The sequence below is a fragment of the Saccopteryx bilineata genome, chromosome 3 (genome assembly GCF_036850765.1).
Source record: "Saccopteryx bilineata isolate mSacBil1 chromosome 3, mSacBil1_pri_phased_curated, whole genome shotgun sequence".
In the NCBI taxonomy this organism is placed as follows: Eukaryota; Metazoa; Chordata; class Mammalia; order Chiroptera; family Emballonuridae; genus Saccopteryx; species Saccopteryx bilineata.
Genome location: NC_089492.1, coordinates 280,784,608 through 280,810,770, shown reverse-complemented (window position 1 = coordinate 280,810,770; position 26,163 = coordinate 280,784,608). Strand labels below are relative to the sequence as shown.

The 26,163-nt window shown below is 52.7% G+C and overlaps 1 protein-coding gene and 1 non-coding gene across 2 annotated transcripts in view; one reads left to right on the top strand and one right to left on the bottom strand.

Annotated features, from left to right (window-relative positions):
- Positions 1-26,163, top strand: part of IGSF21 (immunoglobin superfamily member 21) — a 246,211-nt gene that overhangs the window by 179,779 nt on the left and 40,269 nt on the right. The window lies entirely within an intron of this gene.
- On the bottom strand, positions 1,937-2,012 carry TRNAG-GCC (transfer RNA glycine (anticodon GCC)). The gene has a single exon. It is a non-coding gene; the product is annotated as a tRNA-Gly (tRNA).

The window sequence follows — 26,163 nt, the reverse complement described above, 5'->3', positions numbered from 1 at the left end:
ACAGCAAGTCAGCTATGGAACTAAAACTCAACTTCTGACTCTTATCTGGGATCGTATCCACTCCGCCGAGCTTGGTACAGCTCCCCCGCCCCCGCCCCAACCACAGTTTGAGGGACAGAATTGCTGAAATGGCAAATAATTTATATTCTGCAACCAGAAAACATGAGCTGCTAGAAATTATCTACACACAAACTCACACACACACACATGCACATTATCCTTTTCCTTCTAAGTAAAATATCAGTAGCCGGCTGTCAGCTTTATTACTAGTTACACAACTACTTTATTGCTGATTTTTTTTTTAATTGAAGGCTAAAAATGTCTGGGAAAGACTTAATTTAGTAAACAGTTTCGGAACAAAATATTTGTCACTGTGATATTTCTTCACATTAGAATTTGCTCTGGGTGATTCAAACCTCCTCTTTACTGCATTACCGCAGTCTAATCAGTTCCCGGGTCTGGGAACATCTTCTTCACCTTGGAAGGTAATTGTGTTTCAGGAGGTGAGGATTGGGTAGGATTGATGGAGAATGGGGGTGGGAGACGGGTCTGGTGAGCTGAAGGGTCCTGGAAAAACAGTGGGCTGCTGAGCTCACGGGCAGCTCTCAACTCTAGATGGTTGGATGGATGGGTGAGTGAATGAATGAATGAATGAATGAATGAATGAATGAATGAATGAATGAATAAGGAATGAGTGAATGGAAGAGGAGCACCCAGCTGAACCACCAGGTTGTTGCATGGCTTCGTCAGGGAAAAGGAGTCACCTAAACCTTGCCCTTGACAGAGATAAAGAAGAAAAGGCTGATGGGCCATTGGCCTTGTGTACAAAATAGGCACCTTGTCACCTCTACTTGCAAATTACACAGACCAGGGCTGAGATGAAGAAGCAACACCAGACCACAGGCTGCAGGGCAGGGAGGTCTTTCTCATTTTAGAGAAAGCCAAGGAGCGCCTGGAGAAGTTGAGTGACTTGCTCAAGGTCACACGGCGCAGTAGGAATGAAGAAGCCGGGTCCCAGGCTTCCTGATGGCCAGCCAAAGGCTACCTTTTCCTTCCCAGCTCCCCACGGCCTCCGTCCTTTCTCTGCACATCCCAGTCCCCCGACACCTGGGTTCCTTCTACACTCGGCAGCCAGGGTGAGCTTCCTAAAGCAAAACCGTATTGTGGCACCTGCTGCCTGGAGCCTGCCTGCCAGGGGCTTCCTGGCTCCATTGGGAGAGAATCCCGTGTGATCTCACTCTCCATTCTGCTCTCTCCCTTACTGTCCTCTGGCCACCCTGCCTGTGCCGCCAAACTTGTCCCTACCTCAGGACATTGGCTCATGCTTTTCCTCTGCTAGGTATACTCTTCTTCCATCCCAGGTCTCCAATCAAACGTCACCCCTGCAGGGGCTGGAGAGTCCCCACACCCAGCCCTGGTGCTCTTCTCCTCTGTGCCTGCTGGCTTGTCCCAGCGTGTGTTCCTCACCAGCAGGACTCTCTCGTCTGTGTCTCTGTGAATAGGTTTTCCTGTTTTCTTCTCAAATGCAGCCCGAGAATGAGGGCTTGGTCCCCCTGGCTCCCTTCTGTTCTCCCCAGCGTCCAGAAAGATACCAGGCACCTCCATACCGGTGGCCAATAAATATTTCTTTTTTTTTTTTTTCTGAAGCTGGATACGGGGAGAGACAGTCAGACAGACTCCCGCATGCGCCTGACCGGGATCCACCCGGCACGCCCACCAGGGGCGATGCTCTGCCCACCAAGGGGCGATGCTCTCTCCATCCTGGGCGTCACCATGTTGCGACCAGAGCCACTCTAGCGCCTGGGGCAGAGGCCAAGGAGCCATCCCGAGCGCCCAGGCCATCTTTGCTCCAATGGAGCCTTGGCTGCGGGAGGGGAAGAAAGAGACAGAGAGGAAGGAGGGGGGGGTGGAGAAGCAAATGGGTGCTTCTCCTATGTGCCCTGGCCGGGAATCGAACCCGGGTCCCCCGCACGGCAGGCCAACGCTCTACCGCTGAGCCAACTGGCCAGGGCCCCAATAAATATTTCTTATGTAGATAAGTGAGCTCCTGGTTAGAAAGCTAGGTCATTGGACCACAGCCCAGTCCTGAGCCTAAAACCCTAGTGTCTCAGGACCAGAGTCTAGTCTCAAATCTTTAGTGAAGCTGCAGTGTGAGGTCAGACACCCAACTTCCCTAAGCCTCAGTTTCTCTGTTTTCCAATGCACTAATGGAAGGAGGCACCGGGTGATGGACAGCCCCTGTCCCCAGTTCTAATCCTATCTGCCCCTTCCTTGCCACATTATCAAAGGGGACAGGCAGTGGACCCGGCCTCCAGGGTCACAGGCTCCATGTACAGCCAGGGCTATGACCTGGAGACAGATGTCCCAAGTTCTGAGACAAACTAGGAACTGTTCCTGGTGCCAATTGATTCTGTGTATCTACGTTTGTGTCCTCAGGGGAGTGGCTGGCCCCTGCTATGGCAATTTCCTCGTCAGCTGGGCTGACAGTCCTAATTATTATTTGGAAAGGTTTGGGGAGGCTCAGCTAATTGATTACATATTTCCTTTTTTGACAGGGCATTTGTTCTGTCCTGTCTTTTATTTCTTCCCCCTGCTAGGTTAATGTTCCTAGGCATGTTGAGTATTTTGTGGGGACCGTGGGACTAAAGCCAGTCATAACTCTCCCCCTGCCAGGGGCTTTCGAACACTTTAATTTAACTTCCCTGGACCTTTGCTTCCCCACGGGAGTGATGATATAGCGAGAGCCCTGAGACCTGAGGACTAATAATAATGCTAACGCCACTGTTTATCAAGCTCTTACTATGTGCCATGCCCTGCTGTAAGCACCTTGAGTCATAAATCCTCACAATGCAGGTGATATTCCTATCCTCATTTGTAAGTGAAACGTAAAGCTCAGAGAGGTTAAGTGACTTGCTTGAGGTCACACAGCAGGTTTTAGTGGCCAAACCTTGGAATTCAAACCCTCCAGCAGTGTGAGAGGTCAGAGGGAGGACACAGGCTCTTCGTCACTGCTGCTGTGCATGTTTCAGCTGGCTCGGAGTGTGGGGATATGGGACCTCCATCACCTTTGGCTACGGTGCAGGCAGGGGGGCTGCTATGGTTGGTCCCTGCCAGATGCTATTCATGGTGACCCAGGGCAAGGACTTGGAGCCCCAGCTCCTTCATTGCTAAGAGAAAAATGATGATTTCAGCTCCCCAAGCTGTGGTGAGTCTTGCAGGAATGCTTATCTTCAAAATGCCTCCTGTCTAGCACACAGTGGTGTTAAGTAAAAAATGGGTGCTTGTTTGTAATACGCTTCTTATGTGTATATATCTTACATATATTCTTCTGTGTGAGACAAATTTTATAGCACAATGTCAAATAATAACAACGTAATAACAATAATGGAGTGTAAAGGTCGCTGGCGCACAGGAGGCTGCTCTCTCCTGCCCCAGGAAGGACACAGTCTCCGGAGCCTCTCTCCTCACCCTCCCATGGTTTCACCATCACTCCTGGAGGGGGGGCCCCGTGTACACCTGCCCACCCCCACCCAGGCCCTGCAGAGCTCTGCGCAGAGGAAGTGCAGAGACAATGAAAGAATGAACGAAGGATCTGGCTTTTTCTTTTGCTTTTTTTTGGGGGGGGAGGGGTACCCTTTCCCATCTAAGTGCACCTCCTACCCCCAGCCTGGCCCAGAGATTTTCCAGGAGTGAGCCGCCGTGGGGGGGGGATCACTGGCCATTTTATTCATTTGTTCATTCAGGGAACATTTCTGAGCACTGCCCCTGAGTCAGATAGATGCCAGGCAGAAAGAGGAGGGTGACAAGAAGATGGCAGGGAAGAGTCAGGTCTCTTCCCCCCCGAAGGAAGCGCTGCTGTTTGCTGGGCACTTGCGTGGTGGTTTTAAACACTTGATGTACATTTTCTCAGCTGAGCCCCACAACGTCCCGTGAGGTAGGCTGTGCCCGTGTCCTCTGTTCTCGGCGAGGAAACTGAGGTGAGGCCCAGACAGACGTGCGGAGAGACAGGGTGCAGTGTGCAGAGCCTGGCACGGCTGGAGTGCACAGGGCGTGGCGTGCAAGTGCGGCCTCTCCCTGCCCGGGCTGCTATGTGCCAGGGTCACAGAGAGGGCGCGTGCGGGCAGCCTCAGTCTGGGGCCTGTGCTGGGGAATGCTGACCTGCTTTGTGGGCTCTTACCTGGAGGTTGGAGGCCTAATACCTGGAAGCTCCATCTTGCCCTGCTGCCTCCTTCACCAAGCTGACAAGGCTGACTGCTCGGTGCCCCCCACCCCCCGCAGCCCTGGGTCCCCACTTCCTACCTCGCCAGGACCATCCTCTGGGGATTCAGGCAAGGGGCAGGAGCCCCCTTCTCTGGCTGGAGGAGAGTGTAGTGGGAAGGCAGAGGGTGGCCCAGATGAGCCAGTAGGGTCTGTGTACCCAGCAGAGCCCGAATCCATGCCTGGAACCTGTGCAGCCTGGGACACACCCAGGATTTTAACTGGGCACCAAAGCAGGAGCAGGCAGTGGGAAAAGGCCAGAGCCTAGCCGAAGGCTCTCCCGAACCAGCCTGGGGCTATCTCTGTGAGGCCCCACTGGGTGCCCGGAAGCACCGACCCCCGCTTTCGCGCTGCCACCCGCATTCGCGCTGCCACCCGCATTCACGCTGCCACCTTGGAGCCCCACCAGCCAGTGAGAAGGGCTCTCTCTGCTGAGGACCCTGCCCTCCCCCATCCACTGAACCCTGCCCTCCCCCCAGCTCCTCCCCATCGGAGTCCTTGAGAAAGAGGAGGAGGGGCCCACAGACGGTCTACCTGTGGGTCTGATGTCCTCAAAAGGTTCCCGAGCAGAAATTGGACTTTGTTTTTGTTTTGGTTTTTTTTAATTTGAATTTTTTTTTTAATTTGAATTTTTTTTTGTTTTTTTTTGTTTTTTTTGCATTTTTCTAAAGCTGGAAACAGGGAGAGACAGTCAGACAGACTCCCGCATGCGCCCGACCGGGATCCACCCGGCACGCCCACCAGGGTCGACGCTCTGCCCACCAGGGGGTGATGCTTTGCCCATCCTGGGCGTCGCCATGTTGCGATCAGAGCCATTCTAGCGCCTGAGGCAGAGGCCACAGAGCCATCCCCAGCGCCCGGGCCATCTTTGCTCCAATGGAGCCTTGGCTGCGGGAGGGGAAGAGAGAGACAGAGAGGAAGGCGCGGCGGAGGGATGGAGAAGCAAATGGGCACTTCTCCTGTGTGCCCTGGCCGGGAATCGAACCCGGGTCCTCCGCACGCTAGGCCGACGCTCTACCGCTGAGCCAACCAGCCAGGGCATAGAAATTGGACTTTGTTCGCATCTTTGTAGCCATCTCAGGTCCAGTGATAACCACACTAATGGCAGCAGCAAGCACCGGTCCGGGCTCTCTGCGTGCCGAGTAAAAAACCCACAACTAGGGAGGAGAGAACCACTATTAGGCCCATTTTGCAGATGGGAATAACGAGGGCCTGAGAGGTTAAGTGCCTTGCCCAGGTTAAGCACGAGGCAAAAGGCAGAGCCAAGATTTGAACCCAGGCAGTCTGCAGGCAGGGTACCTCTGCTTCTCTACTGGCGCACGCCACCTCTGGCCACCACTGACCTGTGAGTTCATTCACTTGTGTGGATGGTGCATGAGGGAAGCGTCAGGGAGTGTGGAGGGAGGGGCCAGGCTTTGGGGCTCAGCAGACAGGAGTGGGGAGGGAGCCCAGCTCTGCCCCTTCAGAGCTGTGGGACTTGGGGCAGGTCACTTGGCCTCTCTGAGCCCCTATACCACACTTCCCAGGCTCTAGGTGGCCATTCTTTCCATCCACTGCCTGTAGCTTGCTGCTGAAGGTCTGCCTCCTTTTTGCCTCTGCAATGTGCCAACAGAGGAGACAGGTGGTGAGGTCTGGGCTCCACTGCGGTCAGTGTGGAAGTGCTGGGGTCTGACGGGGTAAATGCCCGGTGTCCTGGGATGGACGGAGCTGATGGGGACAGAGTGGGGCCCAGCAGAGCGAGCTGATGAAGAGAGGCTGGCAGGGAAGAAGAGACAGCCGGGGCTGCAGCTTTGCACCATTAGCTTTTCCTGCTCTGTTCCTCTCCGCTTGCCCAGGCACTAATGCCAGCCTGTGATGCCAGCCTGTGAGATCTGAGATGGGGAGCGCCACATGGAGACCCTGCCAGCTGCTCTAGCTGCTGATGGGACAAGGAGGCCCCTAGACTCATTAAATGTCCCAGTCCTGCCCATGGCTGCATGCACCTCATCCTCTGCTCAACACTCCCCCGCCCCCAGCCTCTGGAGGCCACAGAAACAACTCCGGAAGCCTCTGCCAGACTTCTGAGGTTCTCCCTGGGGGATCCCCGTCTATTTATTTTCCTTCTGCTTTAGGGTATAGCAGACACATAGAAAAGTGCTTACACTAAAGGTCCAGCTCAGGGAATTGTTACACAAACCCCTACACCCCGGGGCCCACCCACCGCCCAGCTCAGGATCTAAAATATTTCCAGCACCCCATGATATTTCCTTCCACCAAGAGGGAAATGTGATTTTGACTTTTGAATCAACTTTGACTAGTTTTTGCTGACTTTGCTGTGCATACAAATAGAATCTCTGTGTCTGATTTTCTCTGCTCAGCATACCATCTGGGAGATTTGTCTGTGTGGTTGTACATATCAGTGACCCATGTCTTTTCATGGCTGTGTAGTACTCCATTGCATGGATCTATTATAGTTGCTTTGTCCATTCTCCTCTAGAGCAGCGGTTCTCAACCTGTGGGTTGCGACCCCGATGGCTTTAGGTGACCCCTGTGTTTTGGTTGTTCGACCCCCGCCGGGGTCACGACCCACAGGTTGAGAACCGCTGCTCTAGAGGGACATTGGGCAGTGGCTATCAGTTTTGATCAATGGCAAATAAAGTTGTTTGAATGTGAGTGTTCATCTCCTTGGATGCATCCGCAGGAAAAAAAACTATGAACACAGGGAATGTGAGTGTGCAGCTTTAGTAGAAGCTGTCTGAATTAGTTCCCCAGGGCAGCCTTAACAAGATGCCACAAACTGGGTGGCTTAACACAACAGAAATTTATTCTCCCATAATTCTAGAGGCTAGACATCTGAAATCAGGCGTCAGCAGGGCCGTGCTCTCTCTGAATGCTCTAGGACGAAAGCGTTCCTCACCTCCTTCTGGTGTCTGGTGTCACCGGAAGTCCTTGGCGTTCCCGGGCTTGCATCTCCGATCTCTGCCGCCATCCTCACGTGGCATCCTCTCTCCTGTGAGTCTGTGTCTCTGTCCAAATTCCCCTCTTCTTATAAGGACCCCATTCACTGGATGGGGGCCTCACCCTAATCCAATATGGCCTCATCTGAGCTGGGTTACATCTGCAAAGACCCTATTTCCAAGCAAGGTCACATCCAGAGGCACCAGGGGTTAGGACTTCAACATATCATTGGGGGGAGGGGGCAGGACACAGTTCAATCCGCAACACTGCCTAACAGCTTTCCAGAGTGTTTAGCCCCTTTCATATTCTCACCAGCAGGAGGTTGGGTGCTCCACATCCTACGTGTTCCTACTCTTGGTCCATATCTTAGGGTACTCCCATTTCTTTATTTCTTTCTTTTTTAAAAATTTTCCATTGCTGAGAGAGAGAGAGAGAGAGAGAGAGAGAGAGAGAGGTAGCAAGACAGAGAGAGACATCAATTCTTTGTTTCACTTAGTTCTATTTAGTTATGTGGATTGCTTCTCATACGTGCCCTGACCAGGAGCGGAACCCATGACCTCAGCGCACCAGGATGACACGCTCTCCACTGAATCGCCCACCGTGATTTTTTGCCCCCTGACTTTGCAGAAGAGGCATTCACTAGCTCTGCCTGTTGAAACCCTCCCCCTCCTTCCAGACTAACCTCACGCACCTCTGCCCCCCCCCCCCCCCCGAACCTGCCTACCGGGACACTCCCACCCAGGCCAAATTTGTTGGGCCCTCCCTCTGGGTCCTGTGCACCTTCCTCCTTCTAGACAGACCATCTGCTTCATTGCGTGATGCACAGGTCAAGGCTGCAGGCTCAGGAGTGGCAGAGCTGGTCTCCGAGTCCACCTGAGCAAATGCCTCACCTCTCTACGATCCATTTCTTTTCTGGGAATGTTCTAGATGTCCACATGACTTCACCCTCCGTTCCAGCCAGGTGTCTGTCCAGCTGTCACCTCCTAAGAGAAGCCTTCCCCGGGCACCTGGTCTGAAACAGCATCCCCGTCACCAACCTCCCCGAGTCCCTTTGTTTTTCATAGACTGTATCCCCGCCTGGCGTCACGTGATGTGTGCTGACGGGCTTGCTTGCTGACTGTCTCTCCCACTAGAAATTAGTTTCCTCTTGTCTCTTGACCGCCCGCTCCATCTCCAGCACCTGGAAGGTCGCCTGGGGCAGTCAACAAACCGGATGTTGAGGGAAGGAATGAACCGACTCTGTAGAATGGGGAGAGGAGCGTCTGCCAGCCGGGGCAGGGATAGTCCTTGGGAGAGTAAATGAGCTCACGCTTAGTTAGGTCTCAGCCCAGCGGGAGCTAACTCTATCAGTGTTCGCTGTCCTATTAATTTCTTATTGCTTCTGCCACCAAGCGCTGTCAAGTCAACCTAGTGGCTTAAAACAATACAAATTTGACCACCTCAGAATTCTGGAGGCCGGAAGTCCAACAGGGGTCTGGCGGGGCTGCAGTCGGGAATCGGCAGGGCGGAGTTCTTCCCGAAGTCTCCGAGGGAGAGTCTGCTGTGAACAGTGAAGCTAAAACATAAGGACCGCTTAAGACAAGGGGTGACATCTGAATCTCAGCTCTGCCACTTCCTGGCAGGGGTACCCTAGGCACGTCACTGCCTCTCCGTGCCTCGGTTTCCCCGTCTCTAAAATGGGAATGATAATAATAGTCTCTACTCTGTAGCATGCTTGGGAGGTTTAAAGGAGTTGGGGAAGGCTCTTGGAACCGGCACAAGGCACATGCGCTAGGCGGATAGTGGGGATTGTAAGGCCATTGCTAAGCCCCTCAGGTTGGATAGACATTGGCCTTGGCCACACATTCATCCAACACCATTTATTGAATGCCTATGACCAGCCCAGCAGGGTGCTGGGTTAGGGAGACAGTGGTGAGCCGTTTGGCTCAGGCCCTGTGACACAGGGCTCTCGATCAGCATGTGAGGATGAATTACGATTGCTCCCATTGTACAGGTGAGAAAACTGAGACCTAGGCGTGTTAAATGCGTGAGGCCCCGTAAGCGGAAAGCAGAGGAGCTGGTGTTTAAAACCAGGCAGCCTGCACTCCAGACTGCTGTCCCCCATCGCCTCCCCCACTCACAGCCTCAGGACCCGGAGTCCTGGAACTCTGCCCTGTCTCTTTCTGGAGACCTTGGAAACAGTTTTGAAGCAGAGGCCCCCTTTCCTTATTACTGCCATCTCGGGAGGACATGAAAATTTGGCTCCGATCGAATTAGGCCCCTGTTGTGGTATAACTTTCTACATTCACCATAAAGCTAATAAACTAATAAATTAGACGGAATGAAAATATCATTGGGCGAGACCGCACACTAAAGCATCGCCGTAATTGCTCTCGCGGCCGGGGCCAACCCCTCAGATTTTGCCTTGGCCAAGTTTCCTCAGCTCACCGTGTCCCTAATAAGGCATAACTCACTCTATAAACATTAAATTGACTTATTTATTTTAAATTGCAGTGGAACTGAAAACCACCTTGATAAACCTATTCTCATGCATCTGATTTCCCGTAAACATAGCCCAACAATTTTTTTCTTTTTCTTTCTTTTTTTTTTTTTTTTTTTTTTTTTAACAAAGACAATCTCTAGTCTGCCTCACCCCTCCTCTCGCAGCCTTGCCTGGCTGCTCCTCACACCATGAGCCCAGCTTTAGAGATTTGACTCCTTCTCCGGAGGCTAGCGAGGTCATCCTTTCCTGAGAAAGATGATCCAGGGCTAATTAGTAGTGATAATGGTGCTCATGGGTGTAGTGGTGTGTGATTGGGGCTGTGGGCTGGGCCCTCGGCCACGGCCTTTGTGTGCATGGATATGCTGATACATCCTGATAAGCCTTTGGGGGGGGGCCCTCCATGAGCCCCTTTCTGCGGAGGAGGAAACAGGATCAGAGAAGGCACCGGACTCGCCTGAGACCACACAGATCCTGACTTGTAGCAGAACTGGGACCCAGCCAGGGCGGTCTGAGGCCAAAGCCTTGGTCGTCACCATTGCACTATCCTGCTTCTCGGCAAACCGGCACCGGCGCTAATGAGGCATCAGGCTCTGGATGTGATGAGGCACGCACCTTGAGCTGCGAGAGGCACTCACAACCTGGCGTGTTGGAGGTTGGGTGGTGTTGGGGGTGGGGGAGATCTGGACATGCAGACAGTGGTTACTATGGGCCCAGGAGTCCAGAGGCCTCTACCCGGCCCGGCTGACAGAGGTGCAGGAGGTTGAGGGGCTTGGGTGGTGTATCGGAGGCCATGATTGGTGGGGAAGTGGGAGAGGTAACAAACAAATACAGGAGGAAGGCATCCATTCTAGGGGGAGGGCACAGTGGGGCGAAAGCCAGGTGGTGCACCCGGAGACCTGTGGCCGGAGTGAAAGGAGGGGAGAGGGGAGCCCTTGCCCTGGTCCAGCCACAGTCTCGGGGCTATTCCACTGGCCCTGTGGAGATGATGCCACTGTCAGCGACGGCTGTCATTATATGTCAACGGAAGCTGGCCCACATGGAACCACTCAGAACCACGAAAAGAGGGAAGCCTGGCCCCTCTGGAATCTGGGTGTGACCATGTTGTTCTCCCCAGAGGTTAACACAGATAGGCCGAGCACCTGGGCACTTATGTAACCCAAGGCCACTTTCTCATGTGTCAAATGGGTGTGGCAACACCTACATCAAGGGGCTTTGATCCTCAGCCCAGATCCCCCCCCCACCCCACCCACATGCCCGGCCCCTCCTTCAATGTTTATTCCCCTTTGGCCGTCTCTCAGGCAACTGCAGCTCAAACTGAACTCATCTTGTCCCTCTCAGGGGCTCCCTGCCGCTTGTCTTAGGGGAGGACCCGGCCGTCACCAGCTGCCCACACTGGAAACTCGGGAATTTACTCCGGCGACTCTCTCCCTCCCTATGTTCAACCAGTCACTGTATCCCCTCCCTGATACCTCCTGAGTTGATTCCAAGCGGGTTCGTTTCTCTGTGTTCCCCTATCAGACCACGCCGCCACCATTGCTCATCTGACATCATCACAGGAGATCCTAGCTGCTTAGCCCATGCCACCTCTGTCCTTCCTCGTCCCATCGTCCACTCCGCAGGGCTAAGATGCAGACTCACCATGTCATGTCTCCGCCCTCCTTCTCCCTCAAATGTCTTCAGGGACCACCACTCTTCTCAGGAGAAAAGCCAGACTCATTAACATCACCCAGGAGGCCTGCATGGCCCAACCCTGCCTGCCTGTCCCACCCTTCACATCTGTACCAATGCCCCTCACTCCCTGAGCCTCCCTTCACTGTGTCAGTGATCGTGGCCTCCCCCTCCCAGGTGTTCCACACATCTGGTCCCTCCCCCACCACCTAGTCCTGCTCCTCCTTCTGAACCCAGTGAGGTTCAGAGTGGGGACTTGCCTATATTGGCGGCTGCTTGCTCAAGGTCACACAGCTAGGAGTCGGGATTCAAAGCCAGTCTCCAGAGCCCATGCCCTGGTCCTGCTGTCTTTGGCCTTCGTAGTCTTCACACAGGCGCAGAGTGGATCTGGAGGGTGTACGGGGTATTGTAAACCTGGAAAATGAAAGACCTTCCTCAGGACCAGAGGGCGGACATGTTGACTCTAGATGGTTCTTCCAAAATGAGGGTTGTGGGCCACATCACCCCAGCTGTTGGCATTTCTCTGGGCCAGTGTAGCTGTGAAATGACTTCACTGTGGGTGTGAAGGAGAGCCCCTGGCCCTTCCTCCCAGACTCAGGTGGGTGGCCAGTGGCCCCTTCCTCCTTCTCACCTTCCTGACACTACCACCCCCACTCCTCCCATTGGCAGCTAGCAGAAGGGACAGATGGAGGAGGCATCGGCTGTAAGAGAGCATCCATTAACACACACTAGTAAACTCGTCTGTCAAGCCACGGCTCACTTCTGCGGGCCTTGTCTCTATTGATAAGGTGTGTGTGTGTGTGTGTGTGTGTGTGTGTGTGTGTGTGTGTGTGTGTATCTGTGTGCTTGCTTAAACAGGACTGTTTCTGTTTTGGACTTGAGAATCCAAGATGCTCAGCCCAGGAGCTTGAACCCATTGAGGCTCAGACTGGGCACCTGCACATTACAGGTGGCTGCCACCCCACCTCTTCCATGGAAGGGTCATCTCTGAGCACCCGATGGTCCTACCTCCACCCCTCCTTTGCTTGCTTAGTGTCTCCTATAAGTCCTTCCTCTCACGGGGCCTTACACACAGACCAGGGGCTGACAAGTTGACAAGTCAAAGCTTGCTGGTCAATAAGTATGTATAACTGATGTTGAATGTTTTTGATTTTAAAATGTTTTTGATTAAATTAATGACCAACTTTTGAAAACCAGGAGATTTTTACATACGCATCTTTACTTTTGGCTTTTCTTTAAAAAGCTGAAGATGTGGCTCTTTTACTGGTTTAGTCCTAAATTACAGCAATCAACCGCCACAGCAGTGGTGGGGTCCAATGGCCTCCCCATTCCCCACAGTCCACCCCACCCTCTATTGTCTGAAGAATATCCGTCAGCATTAGTTTGGGCTATGTCCAACAGAAACCTAAATAAATGTGTCTTAAACTAGATTAAAGTTTATTCTTCTTCTAAAAGTCCATGAAGCATGTAGAACGATCCTTGGTGTCGGGGACTCAAACCCCTTCCCTCTTGTTGTCTACTATGCATAGCCTCCATACTCAAGTTTACCTCAAAGTCTAATAAGGCTGCTCCAGCTCCAGCCATTAGGACTACATTCCAGCCAGGAGAGAGACAGAAGAGGAAGGAGAAGGACTCACTCTCTCCCTTGAAGATTCTTCAGGAAGTTGTACATAATACCTCTATTTATATCCCGTTGGCCGGAACATAGTCACATGGCCATCCCTGCTGCAAGGATGTCTGGGAAATGTAGTGTTTATGTCAATCAGGTGTATGTCCCGCTGTCAAGGGTTCTATTACGATGAAAAGAGAATAGCAATTGAATTATTTAACTTCTTTACACAGGCCATAAGCTCATGATGAGGAGGCCTTGTCTTTGACTTTGTCTCTGAGCTTCTGTTACTTCATTGGTAATTTACACACACTATTATTCATCTCCTACTGTTCTAAGGAATTCACAAGATGACGGATGTCAACATGCCTAGCAAAGTCTGTGGCACTTAATGTCAGTTCAGTGACATTCTCATCCATTCTTCCCCCCGATGTCCACATGGCTCACTCCCTTACTTCCATTTCTAACTGTTCCCTCCCCTGATCACCCTGCAATTTAAAATTTAACCCCCCACCTCCACTCCCAGCCCACCTCCACTCCCAGCACTCTCTATCCCTGTCCTGCCTTTATTTTTTAATAGGTTTTTAAGGTTTTTATTTATTGATTTTACGGGGGGGGGGGGGAGGGTAGGACCGGGAAACATCAACTCATAGTTGCTTCATTTTAGTTGTTCATTGATGGCTTGTTGTATGTGCCTTGACCTGGCAAGCCCAGGGGTTTGAACTGGCAACCCCAGCATTCCAGGTCAACCCTCACTGCGCCACCGCAGGTCAGGCCTGCCTTTATTTGTTTAAAACTTGTTTTGTTTATGGTCTGTCTTCCTCAGCTAGAACATCAGTTCCGTGCAGACAGTGATTTTTGTCTCTATTGTTCACAGCTCTATCCCCAGCCCCCAGGACAGGCCCTGACACAGAGTAGGTACTCAGCAAAAATACACTGGATGGGTGGTTGAATGAATGAATAAACAGATGTTTCTTGCATGTCTTCCACATGCTAGGCACTGTGTTAGGTGTGAGAGACAGGGCAGAGAATAAGATACCTTCCAGTTTCCACATCCCGGTGGCACCGAGCCCAAAGCCGAACACTCTAAGGTAAATACCTATTACCTTGGATGGGATCTCAGTGCCAGCAAGAGTCCAGGCATTTTAATTTTGTTTTGACAAAGAGGCTGATGGGAGAGGCTGGCTGGCTCCTCGGCCTCCCATCTGCTCGCAGTCCCCGGAGCCCCGGCCTGACCTTCCCTGCTCTCGGTCCTACATAGCTCAGGACAGTAAAACATAATTGGCCTGCCCTACTTTTTAAGAGAACCCAGATTGAAGGATTGGGTTTTTTTGGTGGGCTGACCTGTTTAAGGGCCTTAAGAGGGAGCTGGGAATTTCAATTTTCCACTGCCAAAGCAAAGCTGTTTTTAGCTCAGCTTTGATGAAACAGCGGGAACCAGGTTCGGCCTCGGGTCACCCATCAGCTGACCTGGTTGAGAAAGGATTCCCATGGGGCCCCAGGCCCAGCTGTGGGCTTGTAGGGAATGTTAAGTCTTGCTTTACTCAACTGGGGTAATTGGTACCACTCTGAAGTGGCCCCGAGGCTATCCTAAAGGCGGGAGCGAGCTCTTGGTCACTCTCAGATGTTTCTTGCTCTTGATGGACTCCTGGGGACAGGCAGACCGGAGCTCCTCCCTAGCTCTTCCAGACTTTAGCTGCGTGACCTCATACAAATTGCTTAGCCTCTCTGGGCCTCGGTTTCCTAATCTGTTCAACGAGGATCGTCATTTTGATCTCGCTGGGTGGCTGTGGGCACTAAATGATAGAATGCCCTCTCAAACGTTGAGGCTGTCTCCCTCAATTCTCTCCCGGCATGGGGCTGGGTGATTGACAGCCACACCCGAGGTTCAGGCTGGCTTGGGCAGAGGCAGCTTCTCAGAGTGGGAATGCTTTGGCTTTGGCGCGCGGCCCGCTTTTCTAAGGGTCAAGAACCATCTCTTTAAGCCTCCTTTCTGATTCTGTTGTCAAATGTGATTGAAAGGACTGGACCTTGGGCTGCCCTGGTCCCACATTAGAAGAATCCAGGTGATGGATTCTTGCTGGAGTTTGCTTCTAGGAAAAATGTGGTCCCTGCAGTTGCAGACATCTGCTCTTGGGCATCAGAAGGCACAGCCAGGCAGTGCACCCAGGGTCCCCTGTCACTTCATCTCCGGGCAGGAGGCCTGGAGCAGAGACCGTTGCTGATGTCAGAGCACCCGCCCATCCTGCCTCCCTGTTAATGCTCTCCCCATCCTGCCCCTGACCCGGACCTTGCAGAAGCCTGGCCACTCCCACCCTCAAAGGCAGTGAGCGCACGGGGGTTCAGGGCACCCACTCTGGAGCCCGGCAGCCAGGGTGCAACCCCAGCTCTGACATCCTCTGGCTCAGTGACTGTCAACACATTCTAAGCCATACCCATGCCTCAGTTTCCTCATCTGTGAAATTGGGATGATGCTACTAATACCTACCTCAGGGGTCCCCAAACTACGGCCCACGGGCCGCATGTGGCTCCCTGAGGCCATTTATCCAGCCCCCCGCCGCACTTCCGGAAGGGGCACCTCTTTCATTGGTGGTCAGTGAGAGGAGCATAGTTCCCATTGAAATACTGGTCAGTTTGTTGATTTAAATTTACTTGTTCTTTATTTTAAATATTGTATTTGTTCTCGTTTTGTTTTTCACTTTAAAATAAGATATGTGCAGTGTGCATGGGGATTTGTTCATAGTTTTTTTTATAGTCCGGCCCTCCAACGGTCTGAGGGACAGTGAACTGACCCCCTGTGTAAAAAGTTTGGGGACCCCTGACCAACCTCATGGGATTGTTGTGAAGATTGAGCTTTACAGTTGGGGAAACTGAGGCACGGGTATTAAATCACTTGTTCCAGATCACTCAACCATACCTTTAGCTGAGAGTATCTGGTACACATGAAGCGCTCTTATGATGATGATTATGGTTATTACGAGTATCGTTTCAGATAGCACTGAGGGAGTTGAAAGAGATCAGTGTTCAAAGTGACTCCCATGGGGTGTTGTACATGGTAGGTGCTCAAGGAAGATGTGAAGGAAGCACGCACTGCCCCTAGAATCTCTTGGTCCAGTGGCCTAATTCTGGCCTTGCGCATAGTAGGGGCACGGCTGTGTTCCCTGCACAAGATCCGAGTGAGCACTGGCCCTGGGAAGGGCAGGGACCCTGGGGCGGCCGCCTTCCATGCCTTTGTCCCTTCCCTCTCCTGCCAAAGGCAGGCTCGCTCCCGGGGGCTGGGGGTCTTCATGATGCCAAAGGCAGGCTTGCTCCCGGGGGGCTGGGGGGTCTTCATGATGCCAAAGGCAGGCTTGCTCCCAGGGGGCTGGGGGGTCTTCATGATGCCAAAGGCAGGCTTGCTCCCGGGGGGCTGGGGGGTCTTCATGATGCCAAAGGCAGGCTTGCTCCCGGGGGGCTGGGGGGTCTTCATGATGCCAAAGGCAGGCTTGCTCCCAGGGGGCTGGGGGGTCTTCATGATACCAAAGGCAGGCTTGCTCCCAGGGGCTGGGGGGTCTTCATGATGCCAAAGGCAGGCTTGCTCCCGGGGGGCTGGGGGGTCTTCATGATGCCAAAGGCAGGCTTGCTCCCAGGGGGCTGGGGGGTCTTCATGATGCCAACTCTCACCCACTGCTAAGTAGGGAGACAAAGGCAGAGATTCCTGTTAAAAAGCAAAGCTCCCACAGGAACAAGCAAGGAGGCTCACTGCCATGCTTTCCGGCCTGAGCTCCCGTTAGCCCGCTGCCTGGTTTCTATTCCCCGCCACCCACAGCCTTCTTCCACGGGGCACATGCCCCAGTCCCTGTGCTTGCCGGGCCTGGGATGTTGTGAGGGGGAGGTGAGGTGGAAGAAGCATCCCAGACCCTTGGCCCCTCCCACCCTTGTCTGACTCTCAACCCAGACCCTGAGTTGAGCAGACTGACCATGAGGGGCTAAATGGATCAATCAGGATGTGGAGGCGCAAGTGGTTTCCATGGCAGCAGCAAGAGACTAGAGAAGAGAGGCCTGGGGAGGAAGGCGAGGGGGAGAAGAGAGGAAGGGGTCAGAATGGGAGGGACGGGAAGGGGGAGGCAGGGAGACAGAGTTAAGGGAATGGGGTCAACAGAGAGAGACGGAGGATGGGATAGGATGGGCGAGAGGATGGGATTTGGGCCTGAGGTTCGGGGTAATAGCCAAACAGTGCAGGAAGGGCCAGGATGGATGGCATGGTGACCCCCTCTTCTACCAACCGGGCATCAGGCAGGCCAGGGAAGCAGGGCGAGCGGTCCCAAATCTGTCATTATCCAAAGTCCTGGTTCCTACTACCTTCCTGGGCTTGGGGGATCTAGGAACCCCAACCTAGGCTGTGTTTTTGGGTTTTTTTTTCCTTTGGGAATTCATCACTAGAAGATAAAAATTTGATTCCTGAGGGGTGTTTTCCAAAGTGGAAACAGATCACCCCCAGTTTGCCTGCTGGGGAGTCATAACTGCCATCTCTGAAGCACCCCCGGGCAGGAGTGGGGGGCCTCCCACAGTGACCTCGTTGGAGCCTCAGGACAAAGGCTCCCTGCTGCAGAAGCTGAGGTCAAGAGAGGCCAGTGACCTACCCAAGGCCACACAGCCCTGGAGGCTGAGCTGGAATTGGATGAGCCCCCAGACCATCCAGTTCATCGGGAAGGGTCCCCTCTCAGAGTGAAATGCTCGAATGCAGGAGAGTGCAGCTCAGGGTGGGCCGGGGAGGCAAGTCCCTTCCTTTGGAAAGGTAGCAGAGGGACAGGTGGGGCTCACCTGGGTCCTCACCCTCCACTGCCTGTGCAGTGAGAGGCCAGCCAAAGAGCTGCAGCGGTTGGGCCCTAATTATAACGCTTCATACTCGGGGTGGCATTCCCAATCCACAAAGTCTGGGCGGGGTAGGGCCTGGGATGGGTCTGAGGCTCCTGCACAGGGGAAGGGAAGTGGGGGGGGGCTGGGGCTAGGGCAGGACAGGAAGGGTGCTGGCATGTTCTGGAACCTCTCCCCCCACTTTTCCACCCTTCTCTGTTCTCCCTCCCTCCCAGCCCTGGATTTGATTGGAAGCCACAGATGTTTTGCATGCCCCGAACAGTTTTATGATGGAAACCGTTTTCAGGTTGAAAGGAGGATAAAACTCACACTAATGGTTTTTTAAAGGCCCTGGAAAAAAAAAAAAAAGAGTTCAGGCAGTTTCTGCAAGGAAAGGGGAAGCACAGAGGAAGAAGGTGATAAAACTCTCAGTGCTGAGGGAGGGCCTCTTAGGTAAGAAGCTTCTGCCCAGAGCTCCCTCTCCTTCCCTCCCAGACCCCCTCCCCGCCATTCGAGACAGCCTGACCTCCTCTAATGGGTGCTGTTAGCGTTCTCAGGTAAGCCTGCCACATGTAGACTGGCGGGGCCTTGGCTGGCTCCCCAGCCAGGAGTGTGGCTGGGAGACGGGGAAGCTCTCAGGCCCATGAGCGGTTCTGGCATGTCCTTCTGCTTGGCTCCGGGGAGAAGTTGGACCCAAATTCCCCAGCTCTGTGTTGTGAAAGAGGACCAGACATTTTTGTCTTGTTGAGACCCCAATTCATTGAGACTTCAGGGGTCATAGCAACCGCAGCTGCAGTTCAGTGAGCACCTACTATGTGCCCCCACCCTAACCCCATGTGAGGAGCTCTGTAACGCCACCACCAGTTCGCAAACCGCCTGCAGGGACACCGTCCTTGGCCCTCGCTAACCCCCGCACAGGCGGCCTGTCCTCTTTCTCCTTGATTGGCTGCTGACTGCTGTCTGGCCTGTGGCCGGTCACCCCTCTCTCTTTAGTTTTCACATGTGTTAAATGTAAGGTGACCAATCATCCTGATTTGCCTGAAGCTGAAGGTGTCCCTGAGACATGGGACATTCAGTGCCCAAACCAGGAAATTCCGGATAAACTAGGTGAGGCTGGGAGAGTGTCCTGTGCCCAGAGGACTGTCCCTTAGCTCACCAGGGTGTCTCCCTTCTCCACCAGCATCTCTGCCTGGTACAGTCTCCACGGCTGCACAGCTTTCCCGGGGCACCTGGGGAAATGTCTCCCCAGTCTGCTCCTGCTTGCTGGAGGAGCAAATCGAGGGCTGGCCGTAAGGAGGCGAGAGACTTGTTCCTGGGCTTCCGAGTGTTCTGTCCCTTTTCCTCTGGGGTGAAACAGGCAGCTTCCTCAGGAACGTGTTGCTGAAGGGGGCCCAGGTCTTACCATTTCAGGGGACTCTGGCCAAGTGCTCACCAAGCAGAATGAGACCGTCTGTCCTTGATCTAAGTCTGGGGTCTGGGTCCCCTGTCTGCGGTGAGCAGGAGCACAGACCCCTCCAGAGGCCCGGGGAGACTGAGAATCTTCCAGAAGCTGGAGGACGGGGCTAGGAAGGCAGGTGCAGCTCTAAGTCAGGGCGGAGCGAGCATGATGAAAGGTGCCGGACGCGTGTTACTGGCTGTGATGGTTCAGGGGGCTTGTCCAAAGCTGCAGAATCTCTTCTCAAAGAGTTTCCATTCCACCATCCTCACCAGGGACATGCCATGTGTCACGGCCTTCCAACCTCCAGGTGTTAGATTTGGCAAAGCCAGTGGGAAGGGATCACCCAGTGTGTCTGGTGTGTGTGTCATGGAGGTGTAAACAGATGGATGGGCTCATGACGACCTGAGACTGTAGAGTGGGGCTCGCTGGGAGCTTGTTAGAAACTTTCAGGCCCCACCCCAGACCTACTAGAATCTGCCCTTGAATAAGATCCCCACGGGACTCATTCAAGTTTGAGCCACGCTCCCCAGCCCCGTCCTGGAGTCTCCTGTAGAAGACCCCATCCCAGGACAAGTCTAGATCTAGACAAAGCCTTTTTCCTGCCTGTCCCCACCTGCTTTCCCTGATCTGCCACTATGTCCCTAGTACCTAGTTTGTTCCTAGTACTGGAGAGGTCATGCAGCCACTTAGGGTCCGTGAAGGGAGAGCCAGAGGGCAGTGAGGGCAGCTGGGGTGGTGGACAAGCCCGGGCTGGCCGAGCAAGTGCACGCCTGGGCCACTGGGCCAAACAAGCATCTTCCATCCAGGCTCTGCAAACTGCACAGGTGTGAGGAGGATGGGCAGGAACCTCAACATCCCCGAGCCCCTTTATCCAGAGAGCAACAGTCCTTTGTCAAGCGTCTTATTAGCGAACATTCCAATAGTGCCATGGCTGCCAGAGACGTTATGGCCATTTTTACAAGCTTTGCCTCACCGCTCTGCAGAGGTGGAGAGGGCACTCCGTAATTGTGGCCCCAGCCTCGAGGAGCATGACCCTGAACTTGGAGTGAGAGCAGATGTTTGAGGGAAGGGGAAACCAGGCCTCAGGGGATGGGCCGCCAATCAGGAGAGCAGGGCAGATGCACAGACAGTAAAACTTCATTACTTCCCACTTGAGATCTTTCCAGCAGGGCTGAGGAAGAGCAGAGCTGAGCAGGCACTGGGCTAATAAGATTGCAGGGGGTGTGTTTAACCTACTTGCAAGAATGAACTATTTCCTGGCCCCTGGAAGCTCCGTTTCCATGCAAACAATGGTTATACAAATGAAAAGACTCTCTAGTCTCTTCATTAAAGCAGTGCCTCAAAGGACCAATCGCTACCTGAATCTCCTCCATTAGCCCAGAATGAGATACTATGTATATAAATGAAGATGTTTGAATTACAAAATGCTTTTTAAATAGGGTGGATTATAAAAGTTTGGTCCTGACAAGCCTTCTGATTCCACTGCTTTATTTCACAAGAGAAATGAGGCTACCTACCCTTCACTACCTCTCTCCCTCCTTCCCTTCCTCCCTCCCTCCCTCCCTCCCTGTCTCTTTCCCTTTCTCCTCTCTCCCTCCTTTCCTCTCTCCCTTTCCCCTGTCTGGCTCAGAGCCAGATGAGGGCAGGTCTTGCCAGCTGAGCTTGGGCTTGACTCCCCAGTGGATAGAAGCCACAGGAAAGGAAAGTTTTAAGCTGGAAAAGGACAGACCAGATCCTCACTGTGACCATGTCCCTCTGGCAGCGGGGAAGGGGTGGTGGAGACTGGAGGGACCCAGGGCAAAAATGAAAACCAAAGTGGAGAGATCCCCCACTGCAGAGGCAGTGGAGTGGAGGGAAGGAAATGACCACGTGTCACCTGTCCCACTACCTCCCCTCCCCTGAGAGAGGTTTAGAAGAAAAGAGGGTCTAATCCTCTCCCCTCAAAAGTCACCACTCTCTCTGCAGAGAAATCCTGTAGCCCCACCCTCCCTGCCAAGCCTGTTTTAGTTACATTGCACACACAGTCCCAACAGGACTCATCATTCGGGTTTGCAGCTCACAGCAGGTGCGAGCAGCACTGTAGGAACAGGGTGGGTGGGTGCGTGGGTGGATGGGTGAGGGGTAATGTGGAGTGAGGTGCTTCTGAAGGAAGCGGGTACCCTGAGCAGTCAGTATATGAAAGGACAAAAACTCATAAAAAAAAAGCTGAGGGGCCCTCATACCATCACTTTAGCAACAGTTGGACCGCGTCTTATAGAAGTTAAACATACCCCCAGCCATCCCTCTCCCTGGTATTTACCCAGGAATAACGAAAGCATGGGTCCACACAAGGGCTGGAACACACATGCTCACAGCACTGTTACTGGGAATCCGCCAAACAGAGAGCAACCCAGGCGTCCGTCAGCAGGTGCCTGGGCGGACACAAGGGAGGGCGCACGCGCACCACGGGGCGCCCCTGGGCCATCGAGAGGGCCTGGCTCTCAGTCGAGGCAGCAGCCTGAATGAGTCTCGTCATAATGATGACAAGTGAAAGAAACCAAGCCAAAATACTGTCCACTCTATGATTCATTCCTACGAAATCCCGAGAAACAAGACCTACGGTGGCCGAAAAACAAGAGTAGTGGTTGCAGAGATCGGGGGTGGGAGGGATGACCAAAGGACACCAGGAAACTTGGGGGAGGTGATAGGTTCGTTATCTTGATTGTGGCCACGGTTTCAACGGTGTACGCACACGGCAAAACCCAACCAGTGTGTAAACTTTATGCACATCTTATAGTTTATCAATCATACCTCAATAAAGCTATAAATAAAAATTTTTTAAAGGGCAAGGATCCCAGGAGACATAATAGTATAAGGACAAACTGACCGAACACATCACACTACCCCTAAGACGTGGCGGGATGAGATGAATGTTTCTTGTGACCTTGAACCTGAGGCAGCTGAGTTAACGTCCAGCCAGGGGCCTCTAAGGGGGAGGGGGCATACAGGCAGGCTCCATAGAAAAAGGTGCCTTTATATGTTGCCACTGGAATGTATTCTCCTGTCTTCTTCCTGCTGTAGGCACAATACCACATACAGGGCCTGGTACCTGAGAGGGACTTAATCATTTCTTTTAACTTTTTAATCAATTAACAATGTAGGGAGATGAAACTGGCAAGCGCCTACCACACACCAGGCTCTGTTCCAATGTATTTGCATAGGTTCCTCAATCTGGCTTCAGTTCTCAGCAAAAGTCACCGATTAGATCATTTGATTCCCCAACAGGAGGGGAAGAGTGACTCAGGGATCCATCCCTGTGTCCTCCCGGCCCCACCCTCTGCGCCCCAGTCCTCAATCTCCGTTTCACGAGAATCTAGGACTCTTCCCAGCGGAAAGACAAAGCCAGGAAAGGAAAAGACGATCACAGACTGTTAAGTCGTGTCAGGTGTGGAGAATGCGAACACAACTTGCTCAGGATACTCCAGTCATCAGAATTAAGGGGCCCACGGAAGCCAAGACAAAGAGAATTTTGGAACATAAAAGGCCATCCTGTGTCTCCCAGCAGGGAGGAAGCAGATGGCTCTCATTACCTGGAGAGGTGGTGAGGCTCAGAATAGAAATACACTCGGGAGCAGTGGAGGTGAATTCCGGAACCAGAGAGCTCAAATGCGTTTGCTGTTCCAGGGAGATCGGAGGAGCAGGGTGGGAGGTGGGGTCCGAAGACAATTTGTGGGTTCTGGCCTCCTGCAGGCTTGGTTTTGAATCATGGCATCCACCTGCTCACTCTATGACCTCAGTCATCTTCCTTCTTTACCGGGTGCCTCAGTTTCCTAATCTATACAACGGCCATAGCAATGCTATTATTACTACACAATACGTACAAGTTAGAACATGTTTATAACAATACATATTAGGACATGGTTTGAATATGGTGCTATATCATAGGGCAGCGTCAGGGGGCCAGTGAGATAGGGGAACATGCTTAACACAAGGCCACTCATCGTGAATCTTTATCAATGTCAGCACTCCCCCCCACAAGGCAGGTGTTATAACACCCATTCATCAGATGCAGAAACCGAAGCTGGGAGAAACCAAAGGATCTCGTTCAGCCTCACACAGCTAGTCGAGCACAGGGCCCAGGCTAGAGCTCGGGGTGCCTAAGAGCCTAACCAGGCTTTGATTGCTTCCTCTGCACTCATTTACACAGTAGCTATTTCTGAGTACCTACCATAAGCCCAGGCTCATCTTCAAGGAGCTCATATGCTTCCCAAGAGGAAAGACAACTAGGTAACAATGTATCATGACATGGACAGATCCCAGGGCCCAGGCTAATAAGCCCTGGGGAGATAGAAACTCTGTTTACACAAGGGGCAGGCAATCAGGGCAGCCTGCCTGGCAGAGGCAGCATCTGAATGTAGAGCCTACACACCACTATGTATCTAGTGATTCTAGTCCATTGAACTCTCATGCCACACTAGCTCTGAGCTAAGCCCTTGAATTATTCCATATAATCTTCTCAACTGTCTGGCAGGGTGAGACTACAGATAGGCTTTGAAAGATGGCTAGAGGCATGCATGTGGACAAGAAAGGAAGAGTGGTCCAAGCAGAGCTAACAGCCTGGGCAAAGGCATGGAGGCAGGATCAAATCCTCAGTATCTCTGTGTCCACCTCCACCAAGGCTCAGAATGGGAGGTGGCACCATGGAGGCATAAACACTCATGCTGAAAGTGGGCAGCCCACAGTCCTGGCCCCAGGGCTGGCAGAAGGCCCAGTGACCAGCCCTTGCATGGCCTCATCTGAGCCACGGAGGCCACGAGGCCCGCTGTCTTGGTTTTCAGCTTTTCAAAAACGCACTGACTCGCCCTTCAGCGCCTCTGTCAGTGTTGGTAAACTCCAGCCACTAAACTGCATTACAGTGACCTCGCCAGAAACCTTTGCAGTTATTAATAGTTTATTGATCGCAGCCCGTTGCTGATGAGAATAGGTTTCTCACCGCAGCCCCCTCAGGGCCTCGCTGTCTGTGAAGGCCTTCTATTCTGCATGCAGAGCGGTGCCACTCAAGTCTGAGGAAAGCGGGTCTCCGGGCCGCCTAATCCACTTTAGAAGGATAACACTGGAGGCGCAAGCTCAGATGAGGCCCTATGAAACAGACGGGTCCAAATCAAAGCTGTGACCTGGAGGCTGCTGGACCTGAGGATAAGAACTAGAATCTGCCTTGGGTGGGGAGGGGGCTGCACCTGGTTTTCAGCACAGGGGGAGACAGGGTTCTCCATGCTCACACTGTAGACACCACCCATCCATTTAATAAATATTGATTGAGTACCTGCCATGGCAGTGAGCACTGTGCAAGGCCAGGATACACTGGTAACCCAGAGGCAGACCCTGCCTTCATGGAGCTTACTGATGTGGCCCAGGAGGGGGATATTCAAGAGCCACAACATATGTGATTAAATTACAGTTAGACTAGTTAACTGCTAAAGAGCGGTATGAGGAGACCTGCTGTATCAGTTAGCTATTGCTGTGTAACAAGCCGTCCCTAAACTGGGATGGTGTAAAGTGGAAACCATGTACTATTGCTCACAAGTCTAGGGCTGAGCTAGGCACGTTCCAGAGTGTGGCCTTGACTACAAGGAATGGGCCAGCTGGGGCCTCTCTCCATGTGTTCTCCCTTCAGAGTCTTGTTACCAGGGCAGAGACAGGGAGAAAGTGTGTGTGGGGGGGGGGGAGGGGTGTTCTTTTGAGCCATAGGCTTGGAATTTGCAAACCTTCATTTTCATCACATACTGTTGGTCAAGGCAAGTCCCCAGGCCGAGCATGGGGAAAAGGACTCCACCTCTAGACAGGAGGGACTGTAAGTGGCAAACAGCAAGAGGCATGGATGCCAGGAGGCTATTCACCCACGCCATCAGTGTGATCCATGTGCCATACCCGCCAAGTCCAGGGGGTCACTAAGAAACTGACCGTCGCTTTGTAACTTGAAGACTGAGCTGGGCGAAGAAAATGCCTTACTCACAGAAAACGAGAAAAATCCACAGCAAACACGTTGAATCAAAGAAGGGACATGACTAAATGCACCTGTGAGTGTCACCTCCGAGGGGTCCTGATGGGATTCTGGGACAGAAAAAGGATATTAGTGGAAAAACTGGTGACATCTGGGTAAAATCTGGAGTCGCATTAGCAGTGGTGTATTGATGTTGGTCTCTTAGTCCGATGACCATCCCATGGTCGTGAGGGGTCAAAAAGGGGAGAAGCTGGTCGAGAGTGTATGGGAGTTCCCTACTCTCTGTTCAGTTTTTCTGGAAGTCTATAATAACTCCAAAATAAAACGTTTATGTTTAAAAATAAATAACTTGGCACATGGGAGGAATGGAAAGAACACCACTGTGCCCGGAGAAAGAGGAAGGCTGAGGCGTGGCTGGGGAATTGGCAGAAACCAACTTTGCTGGCCCTTATTGGCCAAGATGAGGATTCTGGTCTTTATCTTAGGAACAGAGAGAAGTTTTTGAAGGGCTTTGGGTAGAGGAGTACCTTAGTTCTATTTGCATTTGCAAAGATCTGGGTTCTCCCTGGAGAATGGATCCAGAGGGAGGGAGACAGAGCAGGATCAGAAACTAGTTAGCTGTCCACCTCCATATTCCCGGTGGAGAAAGGTGCAGGCCGTGGAGATAGAGGGACGTGGCTAGGTCAGGATATATTTAGGAGGCCGAACACCCAGGAGGAGGTGGTCACGGACTATATCTGGGGAGAAGAGAAATGAGAGATCCAAGGATTGTACCCAGGAGAATGGCTTGGACAATTTGTGGAGCTAAGGAAACCAGGAGAGGGAACATCTGAGGCCGTAGAAATAGTCCTGAGCAAGATGCTGCCTTCTTCACCAATCCAGGTGTCCCCTGAGCTGTCTTCTGTACCATCTGTGTTGTGTCACTGAAACATATTGCTTTTGTTACTGTCGCCTGA